The sequence below is a fragment of the Eleutherodactylus coqui genome, chromosome 13, assembly GCF_035609145.1.
Source record: "Eleutherodactylus coqui strain aEleCoq1 chromosome 13, aEleCoq1.hap1, whole genome shotgun sequence".
NCBI classification, from domain to species: domain Eukaryota; kingdom Metazoa; phylum Chordata; class Amphibia; order Anura; family Eleutherodactylidae; genus Eleutherodactylus; species Eleutherodactylus coqui.
Window position 1 is genome coordinate 26,110,447 of NC_089849.1, and position 16,250 is coordinate 26,126,696.

General features: G+C 44.3%; 1 protein-coding gene across 2 annotated transcripts in view; it reads left to right on the top strand.

Annotated features, from left to right (window-relative positions):
- LOC136588666 (acid-sensing ion channel 2-like) overlaps positions 1–16,250 on the top strand; it is a 785,500-nt gene that overhangs the window by 719,652 nt on the left and 49,598 nt on the right. The gene's annotated exons all lie outside the window — the stretch shown is intronic.

A 16,250-nucleotide genomic window follows, 5' to 3' on the forward strand; every position in this document is an offset into this window, starting at 1 on the left:
TCAGACGTGCCACCCGACATTCGCCACCCGACATTCACCTCTAGGAACAATGACATATGGCCTGGCGCTGTGTGATCTTCTGTCCCATGTCTGTTCATGGTCCAACTAGTCTTGGTATACTCTTGGTACCGTGGTTTGGGAACAGCCAACAAGTGTGACTGTTTCAGAAAAACAGGAACCACACCTCCGGGCACCAACAATCTGTCCACAGTCAGCACATTATCTAGAAGCAGATTGTGACTAACCCATCACGTGGCACTGCATTACTAACCACAAGAGACACGACCGCTATACTTAATGCAGTGATTGGTCATTGTAGATACAACGTACAGATGTCTCTAAAAGTACCTCCTGAACTCCTCTGTGCCCTGCAATCACCACACACGAGGAGCTTAAAGGGGTCTTTGTGAATAAGACGTTGCCTATCCAGATTGGTGGAGGTGCAAACAGTGGGACCCCAGCCAATCAACAGAATGGGTGCCGCTCGGTACACTGTGCAAGATTCTGAGGAAGGGACTAACCTTCTCTTGCGTGGATTGGACACGTGACTGGTTGCTGGAATGCTACATGCGTTCCAAATTTACACTAAACTTAAGTAAGCCTCTTACTGACAGGGACCGTCACTGCTTTCCACTGCAGAGATCAGAACAATAAATTATATTCTAATTAAAACAGTTGCCTTCAACCATGACAGCCCGATCTCATAGTCCTAGCAAACACATTAAAAACTCAACATGTACATTGCAAATATTAATAATCATAAATTGTAATAATGAAGAAATAAGCTAAAAACAAAAATTCAAGTTGAATCTAATGTACAACTTTAATTCTTGTTTTTAGCTTATTCTTCATTATCACTATTTATTATTTATTTATCATTATTAATATTTGGTTAATATTTGGTAGATTTGCCATACCAGGTTTAACCCACCGTGCACCAGATGAGTGTACTTTCACCTTCCATGTTTTATTGAGACTCTTGCTGCGCATGGCGCAATTCTGATCATAATTTTAGAGATCAACAGAATGGGGTTCTCATGTCCATTCTAAATGGAGTGGCGGCCAAGCATGTATGCTGCTGCTTTATTCAAAGTCTATGGGACTGATGAATAGGGCCGAGCTATAGGTGGTACTACAGCTCAGTACTATTCCTACACAGCATATCTGAAGGGTGCGCAGAAAGCACTACATATTTGCCAGGAGCTTAGCTCAACGGGGATCGTTAGAGCTGTAAACCAGTATTATTGTATCTTGACACCACCGGCAGCCCCTGTCACATCCCTAGCTTCCGATTGGCTAGATTGAAGTAGGTCCTAGCAGGAGCGTCTGGATAGCTTTTTGCCTGTCCTGGAGAATAGACCCCCGGCGCCGCTGCCGGCAAATTGCTGCGCTCTTCACACTGCGCCCCACCACTGCTCAGCACTGACATGTGGCGACCGGCGGCTGACACCTTACTGCATGGCCACCGCTTACATGTGGCGACTGGCGTCTCTCACCTTCCTCCACGGCGGCCTCAGGAATGTGAACGGAAGTGGCAGAATACAGACAGCAGGAAGAGTCACCGCGGGGTGGCTAAAAGGGAGTGGAGCCGATGCCATTCAGCAATGCTGACCTGTGACCCCGGGAAGGGGGAGACAGGCGTGCAGCCAATCACAAACAGGGAGCGTCAACCCCCTGTCAAACACCCTGCATCTTGGCTCCACCACTACTTCTGGTGGTGTCAAGATACAATAATACCCGGTCAACCATTAGAATTTTCTCTGCAGGTTTGGGTGTAGCTTAGACATACTACAACTAAAGCGAGGTGTGCACTTGCTTTAAAAAAGTCCATGTTATTTCTGTAAAAAATGGATGTTTATTTCATGTTTGCGGTCTCGTATCGCCTTCATATTCAGGCCACATTTTGTCTGTGTTTTTTTTCCCTATGTTTATTATGTCCGCAAAAATGACTGAAACCAGCCCAATTCTTTTGTTCTGATGGCATCTGAGTGCTGTCCGTTTTTTTCTATCCCTGTTGACTTGAACAGGCGAGTCAATAAAACGGGCCAGAATAGTGCATGCGATGAGCTTTTTTATCCAGTCCGTGTCTGCGTGCAAAAACTGTGTCTCGCTTCAAAGGAGCATATACACAACAATTGCAATAGTCCGACATTTTGCACTGTGAAGGTTGCGCTACTGTGCACATTTTAGCACATTTTACTGTACTTTCAGCACTGCCAGGGACCGATCTCATTGGCTTGTGACACCCCCGCGGCGTGATTGAAAAGGCTGTGCAGCCTAATTAGTCCCAAGTGCTGTTGATTTCCCCGCAAAATTGCCTAGTTCATTGCACAATTTTGCGTGGATCGGGCCATGTAAAAGACCCTATAAGCAGAGTCCCCACTGTAATAGGTGATAGATGGAATACTACATCATGGCCCGTGGATATTCACATTGTAACCTGGAACTGAGAGGGAGCCTAAACCTATGAGCAATAAACATAAGAACGGCGTAAGTGGCAATATATAAGCTGTGGTAAACAAATCTTTGTTGCTTTTACAATGTATCACCACCAGGCAATTAGATAATTAGACAACAAAACAATTTATTAGGCTTCTGGATGACAACCAACATGTCTTCCCTCCGCCCGTACACCATCAACCACCTGCTTGTGCTCAGAATGGCACGTGACCCGGGTATGGCGCGGACGGCCCTCTGTTGGGGCACTTGCTAAAAACTGGAAAAGAGCAGCTTTGATTTAACAGCTTCTCTCTGAGAGGTTAACAGAACAATTCGTAGAAAACACGTACCCAGATGGCGCCGAAGCTTCTTCCTGATGTCCCCGCCCGGCAAATTGCTCGTCTGTGGATGGAAGCTGCAGAGAAATCCTAGGGTCCTGATTAGCACATGAGTAGAAGGTGGGAGATGGAACTAATGGCATCGCCCCATTAGCTCTGCTGCGTTTCCTCTTGACACCTGTATACCCAAAATATACCCCCCGGTGGCGGATCTTCTGTAGTGCCCATGCATGGCAGAGCTCCCGGTACACCAGCTGCTATATAAACTACCTGCAGTCAGCGCTCTTATATTCAAGGACTGATTTCCCATCGGATCGCGCAGGGTTACTTTATCGGATTTGTATATCAATAAATGTTCAGTTACATAAAGGCTCACAAAGCCAAAATCTGCAGGTTTAACCGCGGATCCTTGAGGTCAGTCTGTTACGTTAAACATGCGGGTTTGCAATTTGACGCAGAATCCGTGTCAGATCCCGCAAGGAACGTGTCACTTTTTTTTCCGCGATGCAGATTTCAAAATCCACGTCGTACCGTACGGACAAAGGAGCGGATTTCCTGATTTCCACCATGAAAATACCTGCGGCACATTTACCAAGGCGTTATTTATACGGGTAAACGCGATATCAATCCGAGAAACTCGGAGATTTCCAAGAAAAACACACCCCGCACGTGCGATGTTCATGTTCATGTTACACGTGGAAAATTGCATGTTGTTTCAATAGTAAAAATAAAAAAATCACATTGCATGGAAATCAAATCTGCAAGCAAGTGTGAAGCGTATTTTATTATTCTCCCTTGGAAAATAATCAACTTAAGTCGATGTGTCAGGGCAGCGGCGGCCCCTCAAATAAAGTTGCATTCCTCAGATAAGGGCGCCGACTGCTCCATGACCCCGGGCACACCTCAGTGAGCCAGCGTGCAGCTGATGCCGGTCACTTCCTGCTTCTCTTGCATCAGCGCGCCCACTCCTCCCTCTCCCCTCCCCACAGTGCACAGTGCCGGCTGAACGTTGCTGTGTCTGCCTGCCTCCTGACACAGTACAGCAGCTGAATCCCCAAAGTGCCGGCTGAACGCTGCCTGCCTCCTGAATCCCCACTGTACTACATAATGTAAGTGCTGTACAGATGATTACAGTGCAGTATAGAAACGTTTGCAAATAAATACTGCAGTCCTATGTCAATGCACAGATAACACAGTGATACGTACTGCTATAATGATGTTCCTGCAAGGTTTATTTATTCTTTACAGTTGTGTTTTATGTTCATTCAGTATTGTTATTGTTTTTGGTATTAAAGACCAGAGTTATTCTCTATTAAATGGGGTTTGGTGTGTTTTTCGGAAGTCTAGAACCAATTAATTGGATTTACATTAATTCCTATGGAAATAATGTCCTCAACTAACATTGATTTCTACTAAAGTCTATTGCTTCTGGACGGATTAATGACGTTAGTTGAGGTTCTACTGTAGATATATATATATCTATAGATATATATATATATATATATATACACTGTAAATATGTAACAACTGTATATTAGGGTATGTCATGCACATGCATGTTTGATTTTCGATTCCGTATGTCACTATTCTTATGTATTGACAAATTCTAAGTTGATTGGGTGTAAAAAAAATTTGGGGGAAGCAATTTTTGCTACTGGGAAAATGTAATTTACTTAAAATTCAGCGTTTTTTCTAGGAGTCGACTATTTTCGTCATGACATTTGCTATTATCGGTGATTATTCCTGTGCCTGTGTGCACGCCATCTAGGTGAAGATAAGAAACCTCTCATATGTGGTAGCAAGAAGGTGTTTCATGCCAAAGAACTGCTATGAAGTAGTCGAGAGCAGAGGAGTAGTCGAGAGCCAATGTTGCAAAAAGTAACATCACTGGCATTCTTGTGGATAGCAGGAAGGATAGCACGTTAAAGGGGTTGTCCCGCGAAACAAAGTGGGGGTATACACTTCTGTATGGCCATATTAATGCACTTTGTAATATACATCGTGCATTATGAGCCATACAGAAGTTATTCACTTACCTGCTCCGTTGCTAGCGTCCTCGTCGCCATGGAGCCATCTAATTTCAGAGTCTAATCGCCCGATTAGACGCGCTTGCGCAGAAGGGTCTTCTCCCATCGGCTCGGTCTGGCAGCAGCAGCGTTCTGGTTCCGCCCGCTTCTACGCGTCATCACGTAGCTCCGCCCCGTCACGTGTGCCGATTCCAGCTAATCATTGTTTTCCTATCATGTGTTCACATGTCTGTGTTTTACAGGGATTCAAATTCGTGCACCTGCAAAAGATAGGACATGTGTGCACCACATTGATCTGTGCTGCGCACAAATATTCCCTGCGGTGAGTCCCCTCATCACTGAATACTGTGACAGCACTGTCACAGTGTTCAGTGACAAGGGGACTCCCCGTGGGGAGTAAATAATCCCCTGCCACAGCTGTGACAGCTGTGGCAGAGGATCGTGATGTTCTCCCATTGCTTTTAACATGGCCGTCGCTGCTGCCGGCGGCCCAATTGAAAGCAATGGGAGGCCAGCAATGCCTGCAATGATTTTCAGGGAAGGGCTTTAAATATAAGCCCTTCCCTGAAAAATCACCCCTAGTTTGTGTAAAAATTTAAAAAAATATATACTCTTCTCTGCGCCACTGGCACGTCTAGTCACTTGGCTCCTTGGCCCTGTACTCAAGCTCTTTCAGCAGGCAGGAATTTAAAATTTCCACCTCCTGAAGGGGCTGCATCTGATTAGCCTGTGATTGGTTGAGTGCTCAGCCAATCAGACGTAGCCCTTTTAGAAGGCGGGGATTTTAAATCCCAGCCTGCTGAAAGAGCTTCAGTACAGTGCCGGCGAGCCAAGCGGCTAGACGTGCCGAGCCCTGACAGCAGCAGAGAGGTGAGCTAGGGATGATTTTCAGGGAAGGGCTTATATTTAAAGCCCTTCTCTGAAAATCGCTGCAAGGGTTGTCGACATCCCATTGCTTTCAATGGGGCCGCCAGCAGCAGTGGTACACAGGAGCTAGTATGTGCGGGACGAGTGTTGGGCATCGTTTGCCCGACACTCATCCCGTCTAAATGGGCCTTTAGCCTCAAACTTATTGGCAATGATACCATGATGTCTGGCTGGAAAGGATACAGAGGTCTTGAAGGTGCGTAACACAAGTTTACTTTCCCATGTTCTATGAGATTAAGATGAGAAGCGGTGTCTTGTCTCCTTAAGGAGAGCACCCAGAAAGTGTGTGGAGATACCTAGGGGGTGAGTGGGTTGGGTAATGGTATAGTCTCTCCCCAAGGAGAGCAGTCAGAAGGGGTGTGGGGACACCTAAAAGATGACTAAGGAGATTTATAAGGTGATGCTAGCTCCTCTGAGAAATTTATGCAAATAAGAAAGATGGAAATTACCTCTATAGCGCCATCTATTGGACGGCAGCATTCCTTCAAATCAAAGTGACTTTTATAACAAGTCTTATCAATGATTGGGAATAGGAAACCAATCCAGAAAACCATGATTTTCTGGCTTGGTTTCCTATTCCCAATCATTGATAAGACTTGTTATAAAAGTCACTTTGATTTGAAGGAATGCTGCCATCCAATAGATGGCGCTGTAGAGTTTTTTTTCCATCTTTCTTATGAGATTAAGGTGAAACATGAGATCAAGTATGGACCTTGACATCTAATAAAGTTATTTTAACTTTGGCAGAAGCAAGATGCGAGGGTCAGGGATGCCTCAAAGCCCTACCTAAAAAGCGGATCCTGGTGCGAGGGTCAGGGATGCCTCAAAGCCCTACCTAAAAAGCGGATCCTGGTGGGCTGAGCCTGAGAATGTACTCGTCTCTCTTCTCTGTTCTGATGATACAAGACAGAGAGTGTTTGCAGTTGACACAATTATGGCAGTCAGGGCTGGAAGTGAAGAAGGTTCCACTGCAGTGTGGGCACCCCCTGTTGGAGATGGGCGTTTCAGGTACACACATGGACAGCAATGGCGGCAGGCATTTCCTCCTCTTTCAGCTGTTTTTGCAGCAGGTGTAGCTATGATGACACTTAAGGTATGTTATACACCTGTTTATTATTGCTCATTATTGTAAGTCTGGGTGATTGGTTCAGGGGTTCTATATATGTGCATAGGTTGCTCACTTATATCAGCTTGACAAAGACCGAATGTTGAGGTCGAAACGTCGCCATTTTTGAGATGATACGGTAACTATTCTGCATTCCTATGGAGGCATAAAGTCTGGTTTTTTGCAGCAAAAATTTGCTGCCTGTTTTATCTTTTTGATTGCTGTACTTTTATGGGACTTGGATTCAATCCCGGTACAGGCGTGCAATATACCCTCTTTGGAAGAGATCTCTTGTTTACCCCCCTGGTTCTGGTGAGTGCTGCTGGCTTCTATTATACTTCCAATGGGTTACAGAGGCGGCTGAATCAGTGCGTGGTTGGGCCAAGAGAGATGGCTTTGTACCAACACAGTTCCGTAATCGGGAAGTGATGCCTTCTTTCAAAATAAAGAAAGACTTTCTAAAAGTGTCCCAAGCTTAAATAATCACATAACTATATCACCGACTGCCTGGAGTTTTGCAGTTCCGTCATTATTCGTACGCACGTTGTTTTATCACCTGTTTGTTCTTATGTACTGGTGTTTTATTACTAGCAGTGACTAAAGGAGGTTTTATTTTACTTCCATCTTGCACTTTAATTATTAAATACATGTTATTAATTGACACTAAATGTCACTAAACTGTCAATAAAAGGCAAGCGTTATATGTTTAATACGAACATTATTGCGTAATTTTAATGACCATGACCCAGTAGGTAAACCTCAATATTTTACAAAAATAATACCAGAAATGAATTCTCCATATCCAATTTCATTCAGGAATTCTTCAAATACTCATAAGAGGCAGGTTCTAGTTACAGAGGATATGGAGATTGACACTGCAGGAACCGCTGAGCACACCCGGCCGATATACGCTGCCCCTCTCTGCAGGGGGAGGAGGCGGGATGGGCCAGGAGCAGTGCACTGAGCTCCCTCCTCCTCTGCGCGGCTATTCCACCCTGTGTGAACGCAGCCTAAGGCCAGATAAACAAAATAAAATAAAAATATGTTTTAATTTTCCTACTTAGCCTCGCTTTAAATATTCCTGGCTTCTGCTGTGTGTTGCTGGTTATAGTGTAAGCTATCTGTGTTTAAATCCTGTATCTCTTGTTTGCTTTTAGTATCTTGCCTAATCTAACCTTGTCTCTGGTTAATGTAGCCTTGTTCCTGTGGTTTTTTCTAGTTCATCTTGTACATTTTGTTTGCACCTTCCCTGTTTGTAACTTTCTTTGTCCCGCTTCTTTTCTTTTAGTAATCTATTTTTAATAAGAATAATAGTTAACATTTAACAAGAGTTTTCCTCATTTCCCTATTCTCCTCACTTCTGGGTGGCTTTTCCTACCCACAGCGACATCAAAACAAGAATACTTAAGAGCGGTTGTGTGAGTTATGTGAAGGGCATCTTAACGGGTCCCCCATGATGTAAAATACCAAAGCAGCTGATACCTCTCACCACTTCCCACTGGCAGCTCCAGGCCTCTGCTGTGCTGTTTCTTTACAGTCTGCAGTCAATCTATGACGTCCCATAAACCTGCTGTTGCAACAATTATTGCTGAGGGCTGTCATTGGCTGCAGCAGAATGTTTGGTGACAGCTCAGGCTTACTGGAGCTTGTAGAGATGACATCAGCAGGGAGACCTGGAACTGCCAATGGGGAAGGAGCAGGGAGTGGGGAAAGGTAAGTATAAGCTGCGTTACATAACTTGGACAACCCCTTTAAGAAGAAAAAAAACTACATTAAAAGTAACGATCTACAATAAAGTAAAACAAAAATACTGAATTAGTTCAGATATATAGAGTGCTCAATGCATGTAGTGAATTCCAGCATTCAGAGCTGTGTGTCTGTCCTGGAAAATGGGAAAGGTATCTCTGTAAGGAGAGCACTAGAGATGAGCGAGTATACTCGCTAAAGGCAATTGCTCGAGCGAGCATTGCCTTTATCCAGTACCTGCCCGCTCGAGACGGAAGGTTCGGGTGCCGGCGTGGGGGAGCGGTGAGTAGCGGCTGTCAGCAGGAGGGAGCGGGGGAGGGGAGAGAGGGAGAGAGAGATCTCTCTCCTCCGTTCCGCCCCGCTCTCCCCCGCAGCTCCGTGCCCGCTGCCGGCACCCGAACCTTCCGTCTCCAGCGGGGAGATACTCGCTAAAGGCAATCCTCGCTCGAGCAATTGCCTTTAGCGAGTATACTCGCTCATCTATAGAGAGCACCTAGGAGGTGAGTGAGGAGACTTATACGGTCATGCATGCTCCTCTAGAAATATATGTAAATATGGAAGATGAAACAATACCTACAAAGCAAACTAACTCTTAGTACACAGATACAGGCCCAAAATCAAGATCATAACATAAATACAGCACCAGAACTAACCTCAGTTTATGAATACGGCACCAGAACCAAGCTCATAAAATAAGTATAACACCAGAACCAAGTTTGTAAGATAAATACAGAGCAAACTAACCCTTAGTACATAGATACAGGCCCAAAATCAAGATCATAACATAAATACAGCACCAGAACTAACCTCAATACACGAATACGGCTCCGGAACCAAGCTCGTAAAAGAAATATAACACCAGAACCAAGCTTGTAAGATAAATGCAGAGCAAACTAACATAGATACATAGATACAGGCCCAGAACCAGCATCATAACATAAATAAAGCACCAGAACCAATGTCAGTACATATAGCCTGAGAAGCAAGCTTATAACCTAAAGACCCTTCTGTAGCCCTGATTAGTAATAGGACCCCTGCTGTGCCGGTGTCAGGAACCTACAGTAAGTTTTGCAAGCAAATTTTAGGATGGGACGGAGGGTGGCCCCAAACACTTGCCCGGCCCACCCATGTCTTGACGCGATTGAACTAGATTAACAGCTCTTATCCATGTGTCTAGTGGAGGAGGACAAAGACATGTCTTAAAAACAGGAAAAAGGAAGGGGGAATAAGGAGGAAAGAACTCAACTTTTCAGGGAAAGAGAAAAAACTCAGCTTCAAAAGAATGTTAGTAAAAAGTGCCAAAAAGATTATTTTCCAAAGAGCAGGTCCCTTCCATGTAATCTGATTGCCCTTACTGATGATTTGCGCATATGGGCACGGAGAGCGGTAATCATTATTGTAGATATATACTGTTTAGCGGTAGTCCGGGCCTGATCCAACACTGAATGCATTTACTTCATCTTTTGGGCCGCTGCCCGATAACGTCTATGTGAATTAATGGTAATATCGCGGTTGCCAAGATCCTGACTGCATTTTGCTATGAAAACACTGTTTGCAGTGATGCGTTTTTGGACGCCGGGCTCTAACATTATACAAATAATCATTAGTCTCCAATTAATGAGAACGCAGCTTGAAAGGAATTGGTTTTCTCTGATGTATGCCTCCATATCAAATGGCACCGGCGATTAATAGCATAAAGCCGTATCTTCTCAGATGAGATTATACTATCTGTGTACTACCAAAGCAGAACATGAAAGGGGAATGTATGTAATGTTACATGGAAATCTGCAGAACCGAACAAGGAAGCCTCAGATCATTTTTGCACAAAGTGGAAATTTCAACCTTTGCAGTGCAGTGGGTGAAAACCAACACAAATCTGGAAAGAATATGCAGAAAATGTTCAAAAGTACGCCATTGGAGGTTTTTCTAACACCTCCTGCAGATGCATTGTATGTTTTGAGTGTCGTTTAATGAACATTATAGTAGATATTTTCCTGTGACCAGAGGAGAAGATTGTGCCTGATGCAAGGGAGATAATGAGCACCATAAAATCTCCAGCTTGGTTGCACATCATGTTGGCGAATTACCATGCCACCAACTTCTATGTATTCATGATGTCAAACTACACGTAGGAGCTGCTCCAAGGTGCTGATCAGGGAAATGCGGTGGATATAGTATATCTTGACTGTAGTAAAGCATTTGACAAAGTATCTCATATCATACTTATTGAAAAAATGACCAAATATGGGATTGACAAGACAACTGTTAGGTGGATTCACAACTGTCTGAGTGATCGTGCTCAAAGAGTGGTCATAAATGGCTGCACATCCAAATGGAAGAATGTATCAAGTGGGAACCACAAGGCTCTGTCCTAGGCCCACTGTTGTTCAACATTTTTATAAATGATCTGGAGGAGGGAATTGATGGGAAACTGATCAAATTTGCCAATGACACAAAGCTAGGAGGGATAGCTAACACTAGGGAAGAGAGAGAGGATTCAAAAAGATCTAGACGAAGTTGAACAGTGGGCATGGTGGGCACTGTGGGCGGGGACTAAAAATGATATTTAACAAAGAGAAATGCAGAGTTCTACATCTGGGCAAGAAAAATTAACAACACATACAGAATGGGAGGAATTGGGCTAAGCAGCAGGGAGGAATTGGGCTAAGACTTGGGTATACTAATAGATCATATACTGAACATGGGTCAACAGTGTGATGCAGCTGCAAAAAAAAGGTAAACACAATTCTGGGATGTATTAAGAGAAGCATAGAGTCTAGATCACGTGAGGTAATTATCCTCCTCTACTCTTCCTTAGTCCGACCTCATCTGGAATACTGGGCCCAATTCTGGGCACCCCAATTTATAAAAGACATCAACAAACTAGTGCAAGTTCAAAGAAGAGTTACCAAGATGGTGAGCGGTCTGCAAATCATGTCCTATGAGGAACTGTTAAAAGATCTGGGAATGTTTAGCTTGCAAAAAAAAGGTTGAGAGGAGACTTAATAGCCATCTACAAATATCTGAAGGGCTGTCACAGTACAGAGGGATCAGCCCTATTCTCATTTGCACAAGGGAAGACTGGAAGCAATGGGATGAAACTGAAAGGGAGGAGACACAGATTAGATATTAGACAGTGGGGGGGATCAATGAGTGGAAGAGGTTACCACGGGAGGTGGTGAGTCTTCCTTCAATGGAAGTCTTCAAACAGAAGCTGGACAAAGTCTGTCTAGGATGAATTAGTGAATCCTGCATTGAGCAGGCGGTTTGACCAGATGACCCTGGAGGTCTCTCTCAATTCTACAATTCTGTGAGCCCCTCAGGAATCTGTAGAGTTGCAACCCAGCTAGTATATCACAGGCCAAGCTGGTAATTTAGTCTAAAGGCCGGTGCCAATATTTTTTTTTTAACAGCCATATTTATAGTTAGCTGGTGTGTGCACCTCCGGGCGGGCAGCAACCCTATTTCAATAAGTTCCCTTCGGACGCCGCTGCAGCACTCAGAGCTCCTCTCTCCTCCCCCTGTGTTCCTGCACTTACTGTACTCAACGCTGACGCCTGGAATTAAGTGAGGATCTCTGAGTGCTGCAGCAGCGTCCAAAGGGAACTTTGAATGACAGAAGTTGTCCTGATGGAGGTTTGGAGCTGAAAAGGGAACAGCGGGGGCCCTCTTACTACTGGTACCACTAAAGAAGGCATTATTACTACTGAGGTTACTAAGGGGGCAATATTACAATTAGGGCCACTTAAGATGGCACTATTACTACGGCGTGCACTAAAGGGGGCACCATTACTACTGGAGCTTCTGAGAGGGGTGCTATTGCAAATGGGGCCACTGAGGAGGGGAACCAATACTACTGGTGCCATTGAGAGAGAGAGCACTATAAGGGCCACTGGAATAACTGGTAAAATCATATGTAGCAACAAGCCATGCCCTGAACCACAGCCCCTTTTAATTTGGCTGGTATTGTTTTACTGCATTTCTGTCACTTCATATCTGCTATGGAAAATGGCTGATCATGTAATATACATGGAACGCCGCCTTCACATATTGAGATGTCATAGAGTTGGCTCAGAAGAGCATCAGATAAATAGGACTATTGCTAGTACTGATGGCAACTGCGGCACTCTATAATGTACCCAGACCCTTGGAAGAACTTGCAGGTACATTGTTTTTGAGATCCTATTTGCATATGTTTTTCCCATGGAGCATTGCCTGGAAATAAGGCCCCATACACCAGCTGCGTCTCCTCAATAAGAAACAGTATCCCCCCCGCGCAAAACTTTACCCAGGATATAACATTTATATTAGCCTTATGTGTATGAATTAGAGTAAAGTAAAATGGAAGATGCAGGTTCAGTAAAACGTCAACTTATCTGTCCCGGCCATCTCTATAGACACTTTTGTAAAAGGCAGCTAGTGACTCTTCAGTGAGACAATGCTGCTCAGTAGACTGGAGGAGAGAACCTGGAGGTAACAAAGCCGCACACATTACATAATGGTAGCTTCTATCAAAGACTAGTAAAACAAGAGTCGGAGGTAAAAGATCATGGTGTGAGGCTGCAGGGTGCAGGGCTCAGTAAAGATGTGAGGAAGGAGTACTTTGCTTTATTACACGCTGCGCTTTCACTTTACAGCACGCATTCATGTTAGAAATGCTGCCATTTTGTAGCACTTCTGAAATGTACTAAGAAGAAAAGAAAAATATCCCATTGATATAGGAAAAAAACTTTTCTCTGTAAATAGGAAGTGTGCTGCAGGACGGGCTTCAGAAATATCTGCCAGGAGACACTTTCTTGTTCTTTACTTTCTGAATGGCATTGAGATTGTTTTTCAAGGATAAATATATCTTCTCTATGTGTCTACAGTCTAACACAACCGGAAAATTTACACCTCAGAATCTAAAACAAATAGGGTGGGTTTCCACACAGCAAAAACCACAGCCAAAAGCCCACCCACAATGCCCACTGGCCACACAACTTAGCTGGTAGAAGCTGGCAAAATTGTGTGGCCATTGGCTGCCATGGGGCTTCAGCCACTTGTAGTTTTCACTACATAGAAACCCCGTCTTATCATTTAGCCAAGAAACTTGAGATCCACTCTCCAATTTCAAAGAAAGGTGACAGCATACCAGGTGCATAAGTAAGTTCCTCTTTATTCCTCCAGTATTGTGACATTTCAACCCCCTGGGGGTCTTTGTCAAGCTTGACAAAGACCCCCAGAGGGTCAAAACGTCGCAGTAATGGAGGAACAAAGAGGAACTTATTTATGCACCTGGTATGCTGCCACCTTTCTTTGAAATTGTGGACTTTATATATGAGTCACAGGCTCTGACTCTTCAGCGACATTGCATATATTACTTCGGATGCCAGCTACTGATCACATGCTATTTGAGTGCTGCTGTCTAATAGTCTATTGTCCAAGACTTTTTGTAGATCCACTCTACTACAGACTGGTTTGGCGTAGGGCCAAATCCAGAGGCAATACCTGAGGTGCCCCAGTCTTAACTCTTCAACTTGTTAGCGCAATTTACACTGTTCTATATACTGTGGGTGCCATATTAGATATGATTAATGTACGGAGATTCCCCATAACAAACATGCATTGTAGTATGTGTGTACCACAGGACATCTGCTCTATTCAGGTAGGAAAAATCTTTATATAGGTATTCAAACACAGGAAGGTGGGACATTCAGATACATTACAACATTTTGTGTGCTGATAGGTCATTCTCATAGGGAGGTATTTTTGAGGCAGCTGTGAGCTCATTCACCGGGGAGGAGCTTCCACTGAGCATGCTGTATTTATTTCTGCTTTACTCTCCAAAAGAAAAACTTCCTGTTTTCCTCTTCTCACTTCCTGTTCTTTAAACCAAAGCATTCCTTCTTTCATGTGGCAGTAATCTGAACACTGGAGATGTCTTCTGCTGGTGAAAACCCGTCTGAACTGTTTTTATAAACAATACATTACTCTAGAAGTGGCCCCAGTAATGTGGCAGCTGACACTACTGTAGACCAAGGTGCGTTACCTGACGGTGTGAACTGGAGCGTAGTCAGAAAATCCAGATCGGGACGGGCAGCACTCATTAAGTAGAAGGGAAAAGCCAGAGCTCAGGTAACAGAGCAGAAGTTCAGCCTGTTGCAGCAGTCCAGAGATGTCGGGGTAGGCAGCAGACAGAAGCACAAGCAGTATAACTAGCCACTTCAGGAGAGGAGAAGGAACATACTCGGGAATGGCCAAAATCAGGATCTAGAGAATCATTAAAACCTAAGTAGCACCTTGAGTGGGACTAAAGGATCCCAATATTCAGGCACCCTGCATAGGGGGAGGATGTATGATCTAGCCAGGGGTAGCAGATGATCGGCCAGGTGTCTGTTAGTGAGTGAGCAGATGCAGGATTTTCTATATGTGAGCTGTGACTGCCACGAGGGGTAAGTTGGTGGCTGCAAACTGTAACAAATTTTATCCACTTAGTAGCCAACAATTATTAAAGACAGATTTGGAGGGGCATGGCCTGTCCATCTAGATATGCCAGCAAAGGCTTGTGGGCTCACTAGTAGAGGTCTACAGCTGGCTACCCCGGCTCAGGGATTCAAGGTTCTCATGGGATCAGGCTCCACCGTGCTGTACATGCTGTAATGTTTAACCCCTTAGTGACCACCCCATAGTATTTTTATATCATGCCTAAGTGGGCTTTAATCCTCAGGGCCATAAAAAATCATATCCGTGAGGGGATATGAAATTACGTACCTAAGGTCCCCGGATTGATCCATGGACCTTCTCCAAACAGGCCCATCACCAAAATGGCGGACGTATGTGCAAAAGCCGCGGATTGACAGGGTAATTTAAAATCTCCCTGCTCCTGGCTTCCACACATAGCTGAGAGCCTGGAGATTTCAAAGGGGGTTCTGGAACGCGGTCCTTGGTCACATAATCACTGTTATCCAATGGATAACAGCAATCATGTAAAAGAAAAAAAAGTTAGAAAGTTTTACCTCCCGTCACGGATCCGATCCATGAGGACAATTGAAATTACTTACCTAAGGCCTCTTGCAATGTGCCTGTCAGCAAAATAGACGCAAGCGTAGAAGCTGGGGAGGGCACAGGAAATTTTAAATCTCCTTGCCTCTGGCTACTAAAGGTAGCCAAGAGCCTGGAGCAGTGACCGAGGGCTGCGGTGAGTGGTCTCTGGTCACGTGATCGCCGTTGTCCAATGGATAACGGCGATCACGTAAAAGTTAAAAAAACAGTTGAAGTTTAAGGTTCCTTTGGTTTGGACCCTGTTGTGCATATGGACATAGTATTAGGGCCACAATGGGTATGTTTCTGAACACAGGACAAACAGGGGGATCCATTTTGGGGTGAAAATCTTCATTCATATATGTGGTGTACAAAAAAAACTTTTTAAAAATGACACGATTGCCATAAAAATGAAAATCGTAATTTTTTTCTGCTTTGCTTAGATTCTGTGTGGTCAAAATATGCAGTACACGCCTTGATGAATTCGTTAAGGGGTCTAGTTTTCAAAATAGGTTCATTTGTGGGGGTTCTCTATCCCTTTGGCCTCTCAAAGGCTCTAAAAGTGTATAATGGGGCCTGAAATACCTTCAAGCAAAATTACTGTTCTGAAAGCATACAGATATAAGATTAGGGTCACAATAGGTATGT